Raw genomic sequence first — 17,677 nt, 5'->3', positions numbered from 1 at the left:
TCTTCACTTCATACAGATCATAGCAATGCACTTAGCAGGTCTCTCCCTCTTCCTTCATCGTGCAATCCATTCCACATACCTACGCCCTAAACATTCTAAAGCTATTTTCATCACTTCCTGCTCAAAGAACTATGTAGCTCCCTATTACCAATTATACTAAAACTTAGCTTCTATGCCTAGTTTTTAAAGCTTTACATAATTATGGTCCACTTTTATTTTCTATAATAAAATCTAAAAGTGTAACATCTTAAAATAAACCCTTCTGTTCAGTCGGGTCACTCTGCTCATTTAACGTAGCTATGTCCATTCTTGACTCCAAGCCTTGGCTCCCAGTGTTGCTTACAGCCTCCTTCCTCTGGAATGGTCTCTCAAGTTATCCCCTGTTTTCTCCTCTCTCTGAATCGTTTTTGAACGTATAGCTTATAACACATATTTAGTTATTGTGTTTCACAATACTACAACTTATCTCCCCAGTTAGATTACAAAATTCTAAGGGGCAAAGACCATATTTTACAATTCCTCATATCACACAGAATACTGATAGAAACTTGTTAAATGTTCAACAAATATTCAATTATTTTAAACCTATATCCATAAGATTCTGAAACAAATTCCAAAGCTCAAGACACTCAACAGACCAAATATCTTTGGCCTCACTATATGAAACCAACTTTGTGGTCCCTAATTCCTCCCCTAAGCACACTAATATCTGGTGTTTGCTCAAAGATACTATCATTTGTGTATGCAATTTATACACCACTTTGTCATGTTTAATGATCATGCTAATGCCTTCCCTCTATTAATTATTTTCTATCTATCCTGTATATAGCTTGAATTATATATATAGTGTGTATATATACACACATGTGCATATATATGTAGTATGTCTTGATTCATATTTGTCTCCCCCATTAGGCTGTAAGCTCCTGTCTCTTTTTATATCCCTAGTGTTTAGCACTGGCATATCACAGGTACTTCATAAATGTTTACTGAATTGAATTAATGAACATATAATCTCAACAAGCAGGATCATTTACAACACCAATAATATTTTTCTCACTACATATAAAGACTGGCTTGAAACTGTCATCATTTGTAGGGCCTATAACTATTTTCAATCTGTCTGCCAGACTTTCCGGCCAAATGTCTTTACTTGGAAAGAGACACAGGACTTTTAAAATATTCTGTTTCTGTCTAGCGAAACATAATGGAATTGTATTCCAAGAGAAAGGATTTCTCCAAATGTACACATAAGGGATGACCTAGATCCTTATTTCTGTGTCACTAATTATAGCTGGGTCATAAAGATTTAGGATCCCCAACACTTGCATTTACCCCACACCAGCAAAAAAAAAAAAATACAACTAATTTAAAACCCAAATATACACCCTCCAACTTCTTACTTTCATGTCAAAGGGAATACTAAATTGTCATTCCTTTCATACACTTGCTTAAAAGGATTCTTCCTGTCTCCTAAACACTTGAAGGACACATTTAAATTATCTGTCATTACAGAATTTCAGATTTGGAAAGGTCTCAGGGCTGTCGTCTAACTTCTTTAGTTTACAGATAGGGGAAAGTGAGAAGTGAATTTCTCAAGGTCACAACAGCTAGTTTATGGTAAAAATGGGATCAGAACCCAACTCTCATTTTCCAGTCTAGTACTGTTTCCATGAAATGAAGTTCATGAAGTTCAAATTTAGCTGATAAAGGAAAAAATAAACCTATTGGACCTGCTGATTCAGAAACTAATTGAATAATTATATGAAATTTAACTTCTTGGTTTTAAAAATATACAGCTATAGTTGCCTATTTCCTCTAAAAAATGCAGTTTTTGAAAATAGCACCAAAATGCAGCTGACATCAATGCCAAATTTAGCTATCACACCAACTCCTAACTTTTAACCTTACTGTTTACAAAACTATGTAATATAACATTATACACATCATAATACGTAAATTACATATTAGTAATAATGCATATGAAACAGAACATGTATTACATATAATATATATAATGCTGACTATTATTTCTTTTTTGGGTGTGGAGGGTTAAATTTAAACAAGAGTTTATTAAGTTGTATGTAAGCAGTATGTATGAAGAGACCAGTGAGTAAACAAGTAAACTTCTCTATGACTTAAGACTAACCTTTTAGAATATAAATATTTTAGAGTAGGACAACTGTGAAGAAAACCTAGTATTCAGGAAACTATTCAGGAAAAAAAGGAACTGAAGATAGCAAATATCAAGGAGGTAGGTGCTATTATTATCCCTATCTTTGGAAAATAACTTGGCCAGGGTCAAACAGCTAAGTGTCAGAGGCCACATTGGACTCATGTCTCCCTGACTTCAGATCCCTCGATCTATCTCCTGAACCACTTGGCTTGCCAAATAACATGTATATCTATCACATTATTGTAAAAACCTACAAATATCCAAAATTGCATATTAAAGAAAAAATGATTTGATGTAGAAAGCCACAAAATAAGAATTTAAAAGTTCTTACAACTTTAAGAGCAAATATTTCTGTAACTTAAGACAAGAGAATCAAACAGATACTGCTTTCAAATTAGCAAAACCATAAACAAACTTTGAAAAGTTAGAATGTTAACAAGTTTAATCAATTCCCGGATATAAATGGGCTTTTAATATTACTATCTTTATTTTAAAAATACTTAAATATATATGTATATGGGTATATACTTATACCACTTGTGATTTGATCTTTCTAGGGAGCTTCTAGTGAGAGCTTCCTCTCTCCATTAGTGTCGAGCCACAGATACACTGCAACTTAAAGAGTTTCAAGAGAGTTGTTTGGGGACCCAAAGGGATCAAATGGCTTGCCCAGGGTCATACAGCCAATATGGACCTGAATGGTACTTGAACACAGGTCTTCCTGACACGAAGGCCAGCTCTCTGAGATTCAGCACATCTGTTATCTCTCATAATGCAAGAACACACAAATCTGAGAGACAGAAGACCTTGGTTTTAGTCTCAGACTTTTCCAATAATGAATCGTTCAACCTTTTTCACTTCACCTCTCTGAGTCTCAGTTTCTTTATTTGTAAAATGAAGGGACAGTAAAAGAAACTTGAGGTTCTTGTGTTGTTGTTTAGTTGTTTCAGTCATGTATATCTCTTTGTGATCCCATCTGGGGTTTTCTTGGCAAAGATAATGGAATGGTTCACCATTTCCTTCTCCAGCTCATTTTACAAATGAGGAAACTGAGATAACAAGCTTAAGTAACTTCCCCAGGGTCACCCTGCCAGTGAGTGTCTGAGATCAGATTTGAACTCACAAAGATAATTCTTCCTGACTCCAGGTCTGGTACTCTAGCTACTATATGAAACATAAGCCTGGAGAGAACATCTGAAGCAAACATTTAATAAGCTGCAACAGTAGCGTGGTAATGGCTCTGATACTGCCAAGGTCAGTAAGAGTCATATTAAAAAAAAAAAAAAAAACACCTGATTTGTACAGCTGCAAGTAATACTACCACGTTGAGCCCAATCAAGCTGTGCCGAAGGGCTGCTGGAAAGAAGGGACTCTGACTGGATGACCTCCCAGCCCTAAAACTTCTGATATCATGATAACTGAATTCTGTCTCCCAGAAACCAGCAGATAATCACAGAGGGTCCAAAAAGATATGCATTCAACACATTCCTGTTTTTCCTCTCTGGGGAGGGAGAGAAATACTTAAATTCTGGTAGCCTGAACTAATTTTAAAACATTTTAAAGTCTCTTTTTCAGTTTTATAGTTTTTATATAGTTGCATATATATGACTCAAACAGTAACATATACAAGAAGTAAAGCCAGAGTAATTTGATAGCTATTAAAATAACAGCAAATCAAATTCTTTTGACTTTAAATGTTAAAATTATTCAAGGGAAGGAAAAAAAAACAATTAAGCAACCTTTCTAAAAGTAGACTGCTGAGCAAAGAAAAGAAAGAAAACATTATGGGATGTAAAATGGGTAATTTTGATTACATTAAATCAAAAAGTTTTTGCACAGACAAAATCAATGCAGTCAAGATTAAAAGGAAAGCAGGAAAGTGGGGGGGGAATTTTATAGCAAGTTTCTCTGATAAAGGCATCATTTCTCAAATATATAGAGAACTGAGTCAAATTTAGAATACAAGTTATTCCCCAATTGATAAGTGGTCAAAGGCTATGAATGGGCAGTTGTCAGAAGAAATTAAAGCCATCTATGGTCATATGAAGAAATGCTCTAAATCATTATTGATTGGAGAAATGAAAATTAAAACAATTTTGAGGTACCCCCTCACACCTATCATAATGGCTAATATGACAGAAAAGGAAAATGACAAATATTGGGGGGAATATGGAAAAATAGTGACATTAATGCACTGTTGGTGGAATTGTGAACTGATCTAACCATTTCTAGTTTGGAACTATGTCAAAAGGGTTATAGAACCGTGCAAACCCTTTGATCCAGCAACATCACTAGTAGGTCTATAACCCAAAGAGATCAAAGAAAAAGGAAAAGGATGTATATTTACATAAATATTTACACCAGTTCTTTTTGTGGTGGCAAAGAACTGGAAATCAAGGGGATATTCAAGTTATGATATACGATTGTGACAGAATACTACTGTTCTAAGAAATGACAAACAGGATGGTTTCAGAAAAACGTGGGAAGAATTATACGAACTGATGAAGCATAACTGTATGATGAACAACTGTGAACGACTTAGCTATTTAGCTATTCTCAGCAATACAATTCTGAAGGATTTATGATGAAAAATGCTATCCACCTGCAGAGAAAGAATTGCTGGTGTATGTAAGTAGATTAAAGTATATTATTTTTTTATTATTCCTTTTTTTCTTGGTCTGCTTTCTTTTGCAACACGGCTTATATGGAAATGTTTTGTATGACTACACGTGTACAACCTATATAAAATGTCTTGCCTTCTCAAGGTGTGAGGAGATGGAAAAGAATTTGGAACTCAAAATTTAAAAAAATGAAAATTTAAAAATTTTGTTTGCATGAAATTAAGAAAAAATAAAATTAAAATTAAATGTAAAAAAAGGGGACTACGTACATTTTCAAGAAACTTGAAAAACTAGAGAAGATAGTAATACAGAAGTACTTTTTATACCCTTTCAAATTTCAGCATTACAACTCAGATCCACATTTATTTGTAGAATTACAAGCATGAAGCATGTAGAAAAATCTTTCCCAGAGTAAGTTTAAAGGTAATTTGTCTTGGGTCAACTTCTTGAAACAGGCATACCTGTCAGGTTCACAAAGCATTCAGCAAATATAAATACATGAAGGTTTGTGTCCATTTGTTCTTGATACTCACTGATTAAAAAACAAAGGGCTAAACTATAGGAGAAGTGAGAGAAGATAAATTCCAAGGTAGAGATTTACTGTATGGTAAGAACTGCTAAACAAGTGATTCCTTTCTTTTTGAATACTCTGAAAATAGGACATCATTTTATATGTCCTTAAAAGGAAGAGTAATGGCACTAGACTTGGAATCAGAGTACCTTTGCTCCAGTCCCAACATTGCCAAGTAATAGCTGTATAAAAGTAATTACTTAACTTCACTGAATAAGTGTAATAAAATGCTATCGTTTCAAAATAATGAAATCTTATGTTCTAAAATAATGCCTTTTGAACAATATCCTATGAAATATCATATTCCTCTTGGACGCAAAGAGGTTCTTACTGCTAAATTTGTGAAAAGACCAAGTAGAAATAGTAGAGAGCTCTAACAAATTGATTCTTATATAAGGCTAACATTTTGCTTTTCAAGAGAAAGGCATAACTTTTGGTATAATTGCCTTTTCTTTTCAGAACATTGCTCCAAATTAGAATATGACCTATTACACCTCCCCAACTCCTATTTTTCATTGTCATGTATGCGTATGTGCATGTATATACATATTAATATATTTTAAGATACAAACTATACAAAACACACACACACGGTTTAAACCAATTTTGCTTAGAGCATAAGCTAAGTAAAAAATTAATCACTTACCTCTAAGTATGATTTAGGTTATTTTCATAAGAGGTAGAATCCCTATGATTTAGAATAATTTTGGTATAAAAGAAGAAACACTGCCACACTTGAAATTTAGTTATGAGTCTTAATGCTCATAGAAATACTTGTGTCAAGAATTTTCTATTACTCTTTAAAACTATCACTATCCACTTCACCCTCAATATTCTATGCATGGAAAGGTAGGGAGGGGGCAGTGGGAAGAGAGGAAAAGAAAAGCAAGTCTTTTAAAATATTTAATCATGTTGATTTAACTATAGCTTTACAGAAACAAGAAAAAAATTTATTCACTATGTCTAATTAAGCAGGGTTACAGGCTCTACTCACACAGTTGAGGTTGATGAACAAACAGCTGTCCTGTATCTTGAGACAGACATTAGTTTCCTGACTTCCCTATCCTCATAAGCAGCTACTTAAAGTTTGAGCTTTATGCAAGATAACATTTTCAGTGTTTTATTGTAGCAGACTTCAGTTTCATTCCTGTAACACATTTAATATGAAAGAGTTGAGACAGTTAAAATCCATTATGAGCATTCTAAAAAATCTAAAACTTAAGGAACAGTTTCATTACTATTTATATTCATTAAAAAATAATTTGTTGTGAGCATCCTAAAAAAAAAAAACCACACAGAAGATAAAATGCATTCTACCAGAAATTTTTCATAAGGCAGTTAATAAATTTTATGGGTAGGTTTAGTTTAAAAAAAAAAGTTCCATAAAAAATACTCTCTTAGTCTGTCTGGTACAGATCAGGAGCAAGGGCTATCTTTTGGAAACTACTTGTCAACCCTCTCCATAACGGCTCCTACCTCCTGCACTCCCCAGCTGAGTGAATATTAAAATAAGCAGATCATCTCTCTTATTTTCTTAAAGGACATTCATTTGAGTTTATACAGACAGTCCCTGGCTTTTGCAAGACCTCATCATCCAAGTAAGTACTAGACCTACAACCAAAAATCCCAAATTTTCCATCACGGGGATGTATGAAGTACCCATTCCACCTGTCCCTGATGGATTGTGTATGTTTGATGTTATGGATAGGAAAAGAATCACTTTTCTAACTCGAGTGGGGGTGAGGGAATAAGAGGGGCAATGGTCAGAGATACATCATGTTTTCCCTGAACAATTCATGCTATAAAAGGGAAGGTTTTATAAAGCACCTTATAAGTTAAATAGTCTTGGGGGGGGGAGGGGTCTGAATTTCAAACACCTAACTTCATACTGCACATACTGCAAATTTGGGAAGTGCCCTATAATAACAAGATAACATCCCCTTTTCTATTTTTCTTTCCTTATGCCTAATATTTTGGTATTATGATATCTATTATTTTTAACAGCACATATTAAAGAAACAGTCTTCATTCTGCTCTCTCCCACTCTCCAAAGAAACTTCCCAATATTCTTTTTTTTTTTTTTGGTGGGGGGTGGTGAGGAAATGAAGTTTATGTACCAAGAACAAGAGATCTAAATACTTAAAGTATAGTAGAATTTTAAATCACAGTGGCAACAAATGGACTTTGAATTATTTTGGCACCATCACTAAATCTTACAATAGTTTTATTTATTGAAACAGTAGATACTATTACTAGATATATGTTAGGTCAATAAAATCTACCAACTGAGGTCAAGTTTTAGGTCAAGATGTTCTGATTTGTTTTTCTTTTCTTTTCACATACTCTCGAAATGATATGATAAAGTTGTGTTCTCATTCCTCAATCAAAATCCCATTGACTGATAGATTCGAAGATTATCAAAGCTAGAAGAGACTTCAGAGGTCTAGTCCAAGGTCTTCACTTTAGAGATGAGGAAACAGATCCGAGGAAGTTAAATGACTTCTCCAATGTCATACAGATACTAAAATAATAAATGTGGGATTCAAACTCAGGGCCTCTAACTCCAAATCCAGCATTTCCTATTAATACCACAAAGGGAGGCAGTTTACCTCTGACATCACACTCATGGACAAGAACACCAATATCTCTAAGAAGAGAAAGAGATTCCTTTACTTATAGCATTTGCCTATAGGAATCTGTTTGCCTTTGGATTGGCATTCATGTTTTCTCTAGCCGAGCAATGACTGTGAAAAATAACTGCTAACATTTACATAGAGCTTTACAGTTTGCAAAATACTTTACATTTATTATTTCATTTGACCCTCACAACAAACCCTGTGAGGTAGGTGCTACTATTATGCCCATTTTACAGATAAAGAAACTAAGGCTAAGAAAGATTAAGGGACTTCCCCAGGGTCACAGTTATTAACTGTTGAGGCTGGATCTGAATTCGGGTCTTACTGCCTCTAGGTCCAGCACTCTATCTTATAACACCACACTACTTACTGCTTCAACTTGTTGCTAAAAGAGTCTCAAAGACTAAGAAGTTCTTTAAGATGTAGTTCCACCCCTACAATTTTGGAGAACTGAAGTGGTAGAGCTGGAACTAGATCCCAGGTCTCTAAGTTTCTAGTTCTGTCTTAAATATTCATTATTTGCCATGGTGATTTTAAATGAGATTTAAGAGAGGTGTTTATTTTTTCCATTTTACTGGAAAAAATGTTTTTCCTCATCTCTTCCATACTAAATGCATCATATAACTGAAATAGATTAGAATCATGAAATCAGAATAAAGTACCACCTTATACTGAAGCATCTGACATACCTGCTGTGCTATAAAAGGTGACCAAATGCACAGGTCCACTCATAATATTCCAAAAGTTTCTTTATAATCTAAGTTACATTGTACATATACAGGTATTCGATTTACAGCACTGAAAGACATAAGCCAAAATCTCATAAGAATTATACAATGTGACCATCTTTTAACTTGGTAAGTTGTGAAAAGATTCGATTCTAAGCTCTTTTAAAATGTGCTTCAGTGACATTTATTAAAATCTTATGAATTTCAAACATATATTTGACTTTTACTATCTATCTTCACTGGTAAACCAAAAAATATTTGCTTTAAATTTGTACAAAGCATTCTTTAAGTAGTTAGGCCTACAAAGTAAGTTTCCCTCAACTCTCTACACTTTAAATTTGTTAAATTATCTAAAAATGTTCTCTGTATAACAATAAGACAAACAAGTGTGATTTCAACACATCTTACCAATTCAAAAAAGTAAAACAATGTGCTCACTTTATTCTAGGTCATTCCAGTAAATACACAAAATCATTTCAGGTACCTGACACTTTCCACTCGGCACAGAATAGCAGGATACTAAGAAATAACACTACTTAAGGCAAGTAAAATGGGTATTTTATAAACCAAGTTTCATAATTCTTGGTATTTTTATATCCTTTAGAAAATGCATCACAAATATAGGTAATTTAGTTATTCTCTGTAATAGTAGACACAACTGGTGTTTTACAAGGATAACAAAGAAAAGAAGTAAGACTCTCCACGGAGTTGATCAAAGTACTCAACTTTCTAAATATATGCAGTAACAATTTATAAACAAACTTCCTCAATGGAAGTGAGTAAAAATTCAAAAATTCATCAGATCCTGTAGAACTCTAAACACCTTGAATTATTCCAAAAGGACAATCTGTGAATCTCTGGCCCCAAAAGAGTATGTGTTTAAGGGTTCTATTTATTTATTTAGCTTTTTGGAGGGCAGCTGGAGTTAAGTGACTTGCCCAAGGTCACAGGCTAGTTTTTGTGTTAAGTGACTGAGGCTGGATTTGAACTCAGGTTCTCCTGACTCCAGCGCCGGTGCTCTATTCACTGGGCCACCTAGCCGCCCCTAGAGTATGTGTTTAAGGGTTTTAAAGGTAAAAGTCTTATTATATCTTGCTACTGTTTTGGAAAATATTCTAATGAGGATGCAGGAATAAAACAAAGTTTGTCAGTTGGTTGAATAAATGCACTCAAACCTAACAACAGCTCCAAGTTGGTTAGGAGAAAGGTCTTTGGTAGCATGCCACAGAGCTTTTTCCTTGCCCTTACATTGCTCAATTTTTTTTCCCCAATTACTTGGAAGAAGACTAGGAGATATTTATTAAATCAGAAGATAACAAAGATAAAAGTGATAGTTAAACCATAATAGGGATAATAAAAAGTCTTAATATTTAAAAGCTTAAGTTAAAAAGTAAAACAGCAAGAAGAAAATTGTTTACAGTTGTTGCTGCTGCTGTTTAAGTACATAACAGAAGACCTCACGTTTGTGAAATAAATTTGGGGGCTTAATCACAGGCTTATTGAAGCAGCTGTATAAAAAAAACTGCTAAATAAGCTAAAAATCCAGGCTGCATTAAAGAAACAGAATTTCCAGACCACAAGAAGTAATAATAATCTCATTATATTCCATATCAAGTCAGACCACATCTGCAATATCGCATCCAATTGTTGGTAACACACTTTAAAAAGCAAATTGACAACCTTAAAGGTGTGCATCTAAAAGGCATCTAGGATGGTAAGGCATCTAGAAATCACATGTAGAAAGAACTACATGTGTGTAGTCTAATGGGGAGATTTGGGAAGTAGAGAGGGGAAAGAAGGCCATGATATCTGCCTTATGTGATCACATAGAAAAGGAATTATAAGATCTGTTTTTCTATAGCTGCAACTATCCAATACTAGAAGAGGCTTTCTTATAAAAGGTAGCTAACTCTCTCCACTGCTGGAAGGATTAAAGAGGTTGGACTCTATGTGAGGAATATAAAAGGAAGGGATTTTTTCCACTTGTGGGACGGAATTATTAAGTGGTCAAACATTATAAAGAGCCTACAAAGAATTGCACACTATTAACAACCAAATATAAAATGATTCCACAGCACATATAACAAGAGAAATGTTTATCAAAACTCAGACTTTTACAGAACAGCATATGACAAAAACTGGGAATAATTAATGTTGCAGTGGTAGTAGAAAGACAGGCAAACCAATACATGTACTTGCTCACCCTGCTGACAGGGCCAAAAATGGGTGAAAGCAATCTAACAAGGTAATTTCAAGTTATGTTTAAAAAAAAGTGAACAAAATGTCCACATCCATTGACTCAAATATTCCCCTGTTAGAAATATACCCAGGAGATGTTGAGAAATTTCATATGTAACAAAATATTCACAGAAGATCTCTCTATGGTAGTAAAGAACTGGAGACGAAGTCGATTCTGTTCAACTGGGGAATGCCTAACAAATTATGGTACAGTATTGTAAAAGAATATTGCTATGCTGTAAGAAACTATGAAGACTTCAGAGAGGTAAGGTAGAACATATATGAACTGATACAACCTGAAGGAAAAAGGACCAGAAAAATAAAATATATAGTCATATCGCTGGAAGCATAATTAAAAAAATAAAGAGTATTATAGAATGATAGCGATCTAGGTCGATCTGGAGACATTAATAAAAATGTATTACCCTCACTTCTTTGTAAAGGTTGGGGACTGGGGCTGTAGTATGAATCATGTGTGTGTTTAGGATTTTTTTCTGAACTGCTTTTTTTTTTCCCTCTTCTCACAGGAGTTTGTTAAAAGGAATGGCTAAATGAGTTAGGGTATGGGTAAGGGAGATATTCAGAAATGAAAGTGATGCAAACACAAAAGTTATTAATAACCATTAGAAATACGTGGGAGTTTGGATCACGTCACAAAATTTTCTTTCAAGACAAATATGGAAGCAATACTAACCAACATCAACCCAAATGATATAAAGCCTTCAATTACTCTTGTGCCCTAAAGCAGGGGTTAAGTTGTGCTCCATGGACTATTATTTTGATACTCAATTCATTAGTTTCCTTTGTTATCTTATATATTTTATTTTACACATATTCAAACATAATTCTGAGCGGCCCATAGACTGTTAAAGCAGTCTATGATACACATACAAAAAAAAAAGGGTACCCAACTAAGAACTACTGTCTTAAATTGTTTATTGCATTTACTTGTAATAATGATGGACAACAGTGGCATGGTTAATTCTAAGTAGCTTAACATTTATACAAAGTACTCTAAGGTTTGTAAATTACATATATTATCTCAAAATACTTTTAAAATTGCTTTAATTTGGCTTTGGAATGTTTTAAAGTTACACAAACATAAACATACCTAACATTTTGTAAAGTTGTAGTAAAACTTAAATAGATTTTTCATAGTAAAAGTATGATCCCTGTCTTATCTTTATGCTCTCTCCTTCATTACCCAGAGCTTTGTTCTGAGCATCTCTTGTATCTATGATATAGTTAACTCCTCAAATCTACATATACAGTCCTCATCTTTCTCAAAAGTTCCAGCCCCACATTTCACAACAGTCCCTTTTTTTTTTCTACACAAAAGATCCTTATCAGTCTGGACTAATTTGATAGCCTCAACTCATCTTCTGGTCTCTACCCTCTGCAAACCTCATCAGAGTTGTCAAATCAGTGTTTCAATGAAAATCAGTGTTGCAATGAAACCTAAGTTTAGCCATATCACTCACATCCTCGAGAAGCAGTGGTTCATTATCTTTGGAATAAAATACAAATTAAAAGTTTAGTATTTAAAACTTACTGGCTTGGGGTGGCTAGGTGGCGCAGTGAATAGAGCACTGGCCATGGAGTCAGGAGGACCTGGAGTCGGATCAGGCCTCAGACACTTAACACACACAAAAACCCTAGCTGTGTGACCTTGGGCAAGTCACTTAACCACAATTGCCCTCCAAAAAAAAAAAAAAAAGCTTACTGGCTTCCATCAATCTTTCTAGGCTCCTGAGAATTTTCCCTTCCATACATCACGCAGCAACTAGACTGACCTACTCACTGCTCCCATTCACAACATGCCATAACTCCACCTAAATGTCTTTGTATATAGGTTGTCCCATATTCCTGAAATGCTCTAGCACTGCTAGATCTTTTCAAGATCAGCTCAAGTGCTATGTTCTTCAAGAGGTCTTTCCTGATTCCTCAATATTGCTTATACACAAGTATGTGCACACATTCAAGCCCAAATCTCTGGATTTGTTTTGTCTGATCCTAAATGTTATCCCTGTGCTCCCAAAAGAATATAAATTACTTAGTGTCAATAAGCAGAATCTCACTTTTGAATTTGAACCTGTAAATTCCTAGCATAGTGCCTGGCCCACAGCAGGGACTTAATAAAAGTTCATTATTTGGTTTAAAGAAATCATGATTGGGGCAGCTAGGTGGTGCAGTGAATAGAACACAGGTTCTGGAGTCAGGAGGACCTGAGTTCAAAGTCGGGCTCAGACACTTAACACAAAGAACAAGCAGTGTGGTGGGCGGAGTCAAGATGGCAGAGTAGAAACAGGACTTCTGTGGGGCTCCAGCTCCCACCTACTGCAATTCATGTAAAAGGTGACTCTGAAGAAACCTTGGAGCTACAGAACCCACAAAATGACACAGAGAAACTAACCTCCCACTGAGAACAGCTTGGCAAGCCAACAGGAATTGGCCAGCACAGCTCTCTGGGAGCCGAACCCAGCCCTGCTCCAGCCAGAGGTCTTAGCCCCAGGGCAGCCTGACCAGCTGCTGGCTGGAGGGAATTAAGATCACCAGCAGCTGTGGCAGTTTCCAGAATTATCAACCCATAGATGCTACCGTGTTTTCCCGATAATAAGACACTGTCTTATTATTTTTTTTGGACAGAAAAACACCAGAGGACTTATTTTCAGGGGAGGGCTTATTTTAATGAACACTGACAGCAATTTTAATAAACAGGTAAATGTGAACAAAAAAATGTACCTTTATTCAATAAGCAAATCACTGGGGAAGAACAGGATGAAGTGCTCATTGCTGCAGCTCTGACTGGATGCAGCTTGGAGCACAGCGTGCATTTCACCCGGGGTGGGGAACAGTGCATACAGAGGGTACCGTAATGTAGCGTGTAGTGCAGGGGATCACCTTCACTACAGTAGCAATCTCAATAGGGCTTATTTTCGGGGGAGGGCTTATTTTAGAGGAATCTTACACAGTAAGGGGAGGGCTTATTTTCGGGATAGGTCTTATTATCGGGGAAACACGGTAGGACAAAGTGAGAGGTCAGTGCAGTGTGGACTTCGGGATCCAGTAGTTCAAGAGTGCAGTCGGCTTTTCCCCCTGGGCAAGAAGCAGCTAATGGCCACAGCCACATGGCAGCTTCAGCTCCTGGTCTGCAGACTGTAGGGGGACCAAGCGACCAGTCTGAGGGGTAATTGCTCTTTCTTTAACCTGCTTGGATCTGGATTGCAGTCTACAGTGGAGGTCCTGGGGTGTGTAACCAGCTTGCCAGAAATGGCATCCAACTAATACCTTCAGCAGCTGAGAAAACCCCAGTGTTTGGTACGAAGCTCCCCTGTCTAGTAGCAGAGTCCTACTATGGCAAAAAGCCCAAAAGTCAAGTAATTGAATAGCAACATGAGCAAATGAGGAAAGCAAATCAAACAGAGCAACCCAACTTTACAATCCTATTTTGGGGACAAAAAGGATCAAAACATGGAACAGGAGGAAGACAATGAAGTCGGGAACTCCTGCACCAAAAGGTTCCAAGAAAAATACAAGCTGGTTACAGGCCATAGAAGACCTTAAGGATTTTGAAAACCAAATAAGAGAAGTGGAGGGAAAATTGGGAAGAGAAGTGGGAACAATGCAAGAAAACTATAAAATGAGAGTCAACAACCTGACTGAAGAAAATAACACCTAAAAATAGACTAACTCAAATGGCAAAAGAGGCTCAAAAAGGCAATGAGGAGAAGAATGCCTTAAAAAGTCAAATTTGCCAGATGGAAAAAGAATCTCAAAAGCTCACTGAAGAGAATCATTCCTTCAGAACTAAGATTGGAGCAAATGAAAGCTAGTGACTTTATGAAAAAATCAAGATACTATTAAACAGATCCAAACAAATGAAAAAATGGAAGGCAATGTGAAATATCTCATTGGAAAAAATACTGATCTGGAAAACAGATCCAGGAGAGATAGTTTTAAAATTATTGGACTACCTGAAAGCCATGATCAAAGAAAGAACCTAGAAATTATCCTTCAAGAAGTTCTCAAGGAAAACTGTCCTGATGTTTTAGAACCAGAGGGCAAAACAGAGGTTGAAAGAATCCACTGATCACCTCCTGTAAAAGATCCCAAAAAGAAAACTCCTAGGAATATTATAGCCAGCTTCCAGAATTCCCAGATCAAGGAGAAAATATTACAAGCAGCCAGGAAGAAACAATTTGAATATTGTGGAAACACAATCAGGATAACACAGGATCTGGAAGCTTCTACACTGATGGATCAAAGGGCTTGGAATATGATATTCTGGAGGGCAAAAGAGCTGGGATTAAAACCCAAAATCACCTACTCAGCAAAACTGAGTATCATGTTTCAGGGGAAAATATGTTCATTCAGTGGAATAGAGGACTTTTAAAAGCATTCTTGATGAAAAAACCAGAGTTGAACAGAAAATGTGACATTCAGATACAAGAAGCAAGAGAAGCACGAGAAGGTAAACAGGGAAAAGAAATCATAAGGAACTTATCAAAGCTGAACTATTTATATCCCTACATGGAAAAATGATAATTGTAACTGATGAAACTTTTCTTAATATGAGAATAGCTGAAGGGAATAGAAATGTGTGTGTGTGTATATATAAATATATATGTCTATTTAGAAGGGTATATGGGTGTATGAATCCATATATGAATGTGTGATTATATGTATACAGGTATACATAGAGGGCACAGGACCAATTGAATAGGAAGGGATGATACTTCAAAGGGGACATTAAGAGGTGAGAAGGGAATATAATAAGAGGAGATGGGGAGAGACAGAATGGGGTAAACTATCTCATATAGGAGAGGAAAGGGAAAATGGTTACAATGGAGGGGAAGAACAGGAAGGCAAAAGGAAATGGGTCAACCTTATTCTCACTGAATTTGGCTTAGGGAGGGAATGATATACACACTAAATAGGGTATCACCCTACAGGAGAGTAGAGGGGAAGGGGATGAGAGAGGGGATGATGGAAGGGAGGGCAGGCTGTGGGGGAGGGAAATACAGTCAGTCTTCTACAATATATCCACTACGGAAATATTTTGCATAGCTACACATGTACAATCTATACTGAAATGCTTATTTTTCCAGTAAGGGTGGGTGCCAAGGGAGGAAGGGAATGAATCTGGAATTCAAAGTTTTAAAATCAAATGTTTAAAATATATATACTATTATTAATATTATTTTACATGTAACTGGGAAATAAGATATACAGGCACTGGGGCATAGAGATCCACTGTGCCCTACTGGAAAGTCGGAGGGGGTATGGGAGAAGATATGGGAGAGAGCAGATTGGAGGAAAGGATATCCAGTGGGATTGCTATTTTGGGGTGGTGGGTAGGGGAAAAACGGGGAGAAAATTTGTAACTCAAAATCTTGTGGAAATGAATAATGTAAACTAGAAGTTAATAGAGCATTTAAAAAAATAGCTGTGTGACTTTGGGCAAGTCACTTAACCCCAATTGCCCTCCAAAAAGCAAAAAAAAAAAAAAAATCATAACTCCAGTCAGTTCTATCCGCTTTCTTAGGATTCAGTGGCAGACGAGTCCTTAAAGATCATCTAATCCAAACCCTTCATTTTAGTTGTAGAAATAGACTCTAGATCAAGACAACTATCCAAGACAATTCAAAGAAAATTCCAACAGACCCATAATGAAAAATGTTATCCCTTCTCCAGAGAGAAGTGATAAACTCTGAATGAAGACTGAAACATAATTTCCAAACTTTATTTTTGTTTTATTTTGTTTTCATTTACAACAAGACTAATAAGGAAATGTTTTACATTAATTTCACATGTATAATTGTTATCAAATTGCTTGCCTTTTCAAGGAGGGGGCATGGCCAGGAGGAATGGAAAGAAACTGAAAATCAAGACTTTTAAAAATGTTTAATATTTTTATATGTAACTGTGAAATATCTAATGAAATAAATAAAAATAATTTTAAAACAAAACAAAAATATAAGTAAGTAGCAGAATGGATTAGAAACCAGAATCCAAAGATGCTGTTCATTAAGAGACACACTTGAAACAGAAAAACACAGTTAAAATAAAGGGTTGGAGTAGAATCTTAATATGCTTCAGCTGAAGTAAAAAAGGCAGGGATGGTAATCATGATCTCAGACAAAGCAAAAGCAAACACAGACCTAATTAAAAGAGATAAGCAGGGAAAACTACATTTTGCTAAAAGGTACCATAGACAATGAAGTAATAGCCCAAATTTTTATTTAAAGTTTCAATAAAGGCCTCATTTCTCAAATATGCATAGAATGAAGTCAAATTCTTCAAGTAAGAGCCATCCCCCAATTAGTAAATGGTCAAAGAATATGAAACAAGCAATTATCATAAAAAGAAATCAAAGCTACATAGTTATATTAAAAAATGCTCTAAATCACTGTTGATTAGAGAAATGGAAATTAAAACAAATCTGAGGTACTTATCAGAAGTACTGCATACTTATCAGAAATGACAAATGCTGGAGGGAATGTGGGAAAATAAATATATTAATGAACTGTTAATGGAGTTGTAAATTGCTGCAACCATTCTGGAGAATGATTTGGAACTATGCCCAAAAGGCTACAATAATGTACATAAACTTTGATCCAGTAATACCATTACATTTATATCCCAAAAAGATCAAAGAAAAAGGAAAATCATCTATATATACAAAAATATTTATAGCAGGTCTTTTT

General features: G+C 35.5%; 1 protein-coding gene across 7 annotated transcripts in view; it reads right to left on the bottom strand.

The window, feature by feature from the left end:
• Positions 1-17,677, bottom strand: part of ZFAND6 (zinc finger AN1-type containing 6) — a 96,176-nt gene that overhangs the window by 37,943 nt on the left and 40,556 nt on the right. Inside the window, exons 1-2 of one of the 7 annotated variants that reach the window (XM_069098676.1) lie at positions 8,694-8,808; positions 6,363-6,515 (exon numbers count right to left, since the gene is read on the bottom strand). The exons of the other annotated variants lie outside the window; for them this stretch is intronic. The gene's annotated coding sequence lies outside the window, so the exon portion shown is untranslated. Of the gene's footprint in view, positions 1-6,362; positions 6,516-8,693; positions 8,809-17,677 lie in introns of those variants that run through there. 7 annotated transcript variants of the gene reach the window in all.

The sequence above is a fragment of the Petaurus breviceps genome, unplaced genomic scaffold (assembly GCF_028583685.1).
Source record: "Petaurus breviceps papuanus isolate PSGF00001 unplaced genomic scaffold, PetGlider_PUasm1.0 37, whole genome shotgun sequence".
Classification (NCBI taxonomy): domain Eukaryota; kingdom Metazoa; phylum Chordata; class Mammalia; order Diprotodontia; family Petauridae; genus Petaurus; species Petaurus breviceps.
This window is presented reverse-complemented; position numbering and strand designations above follow the sequence as displayed.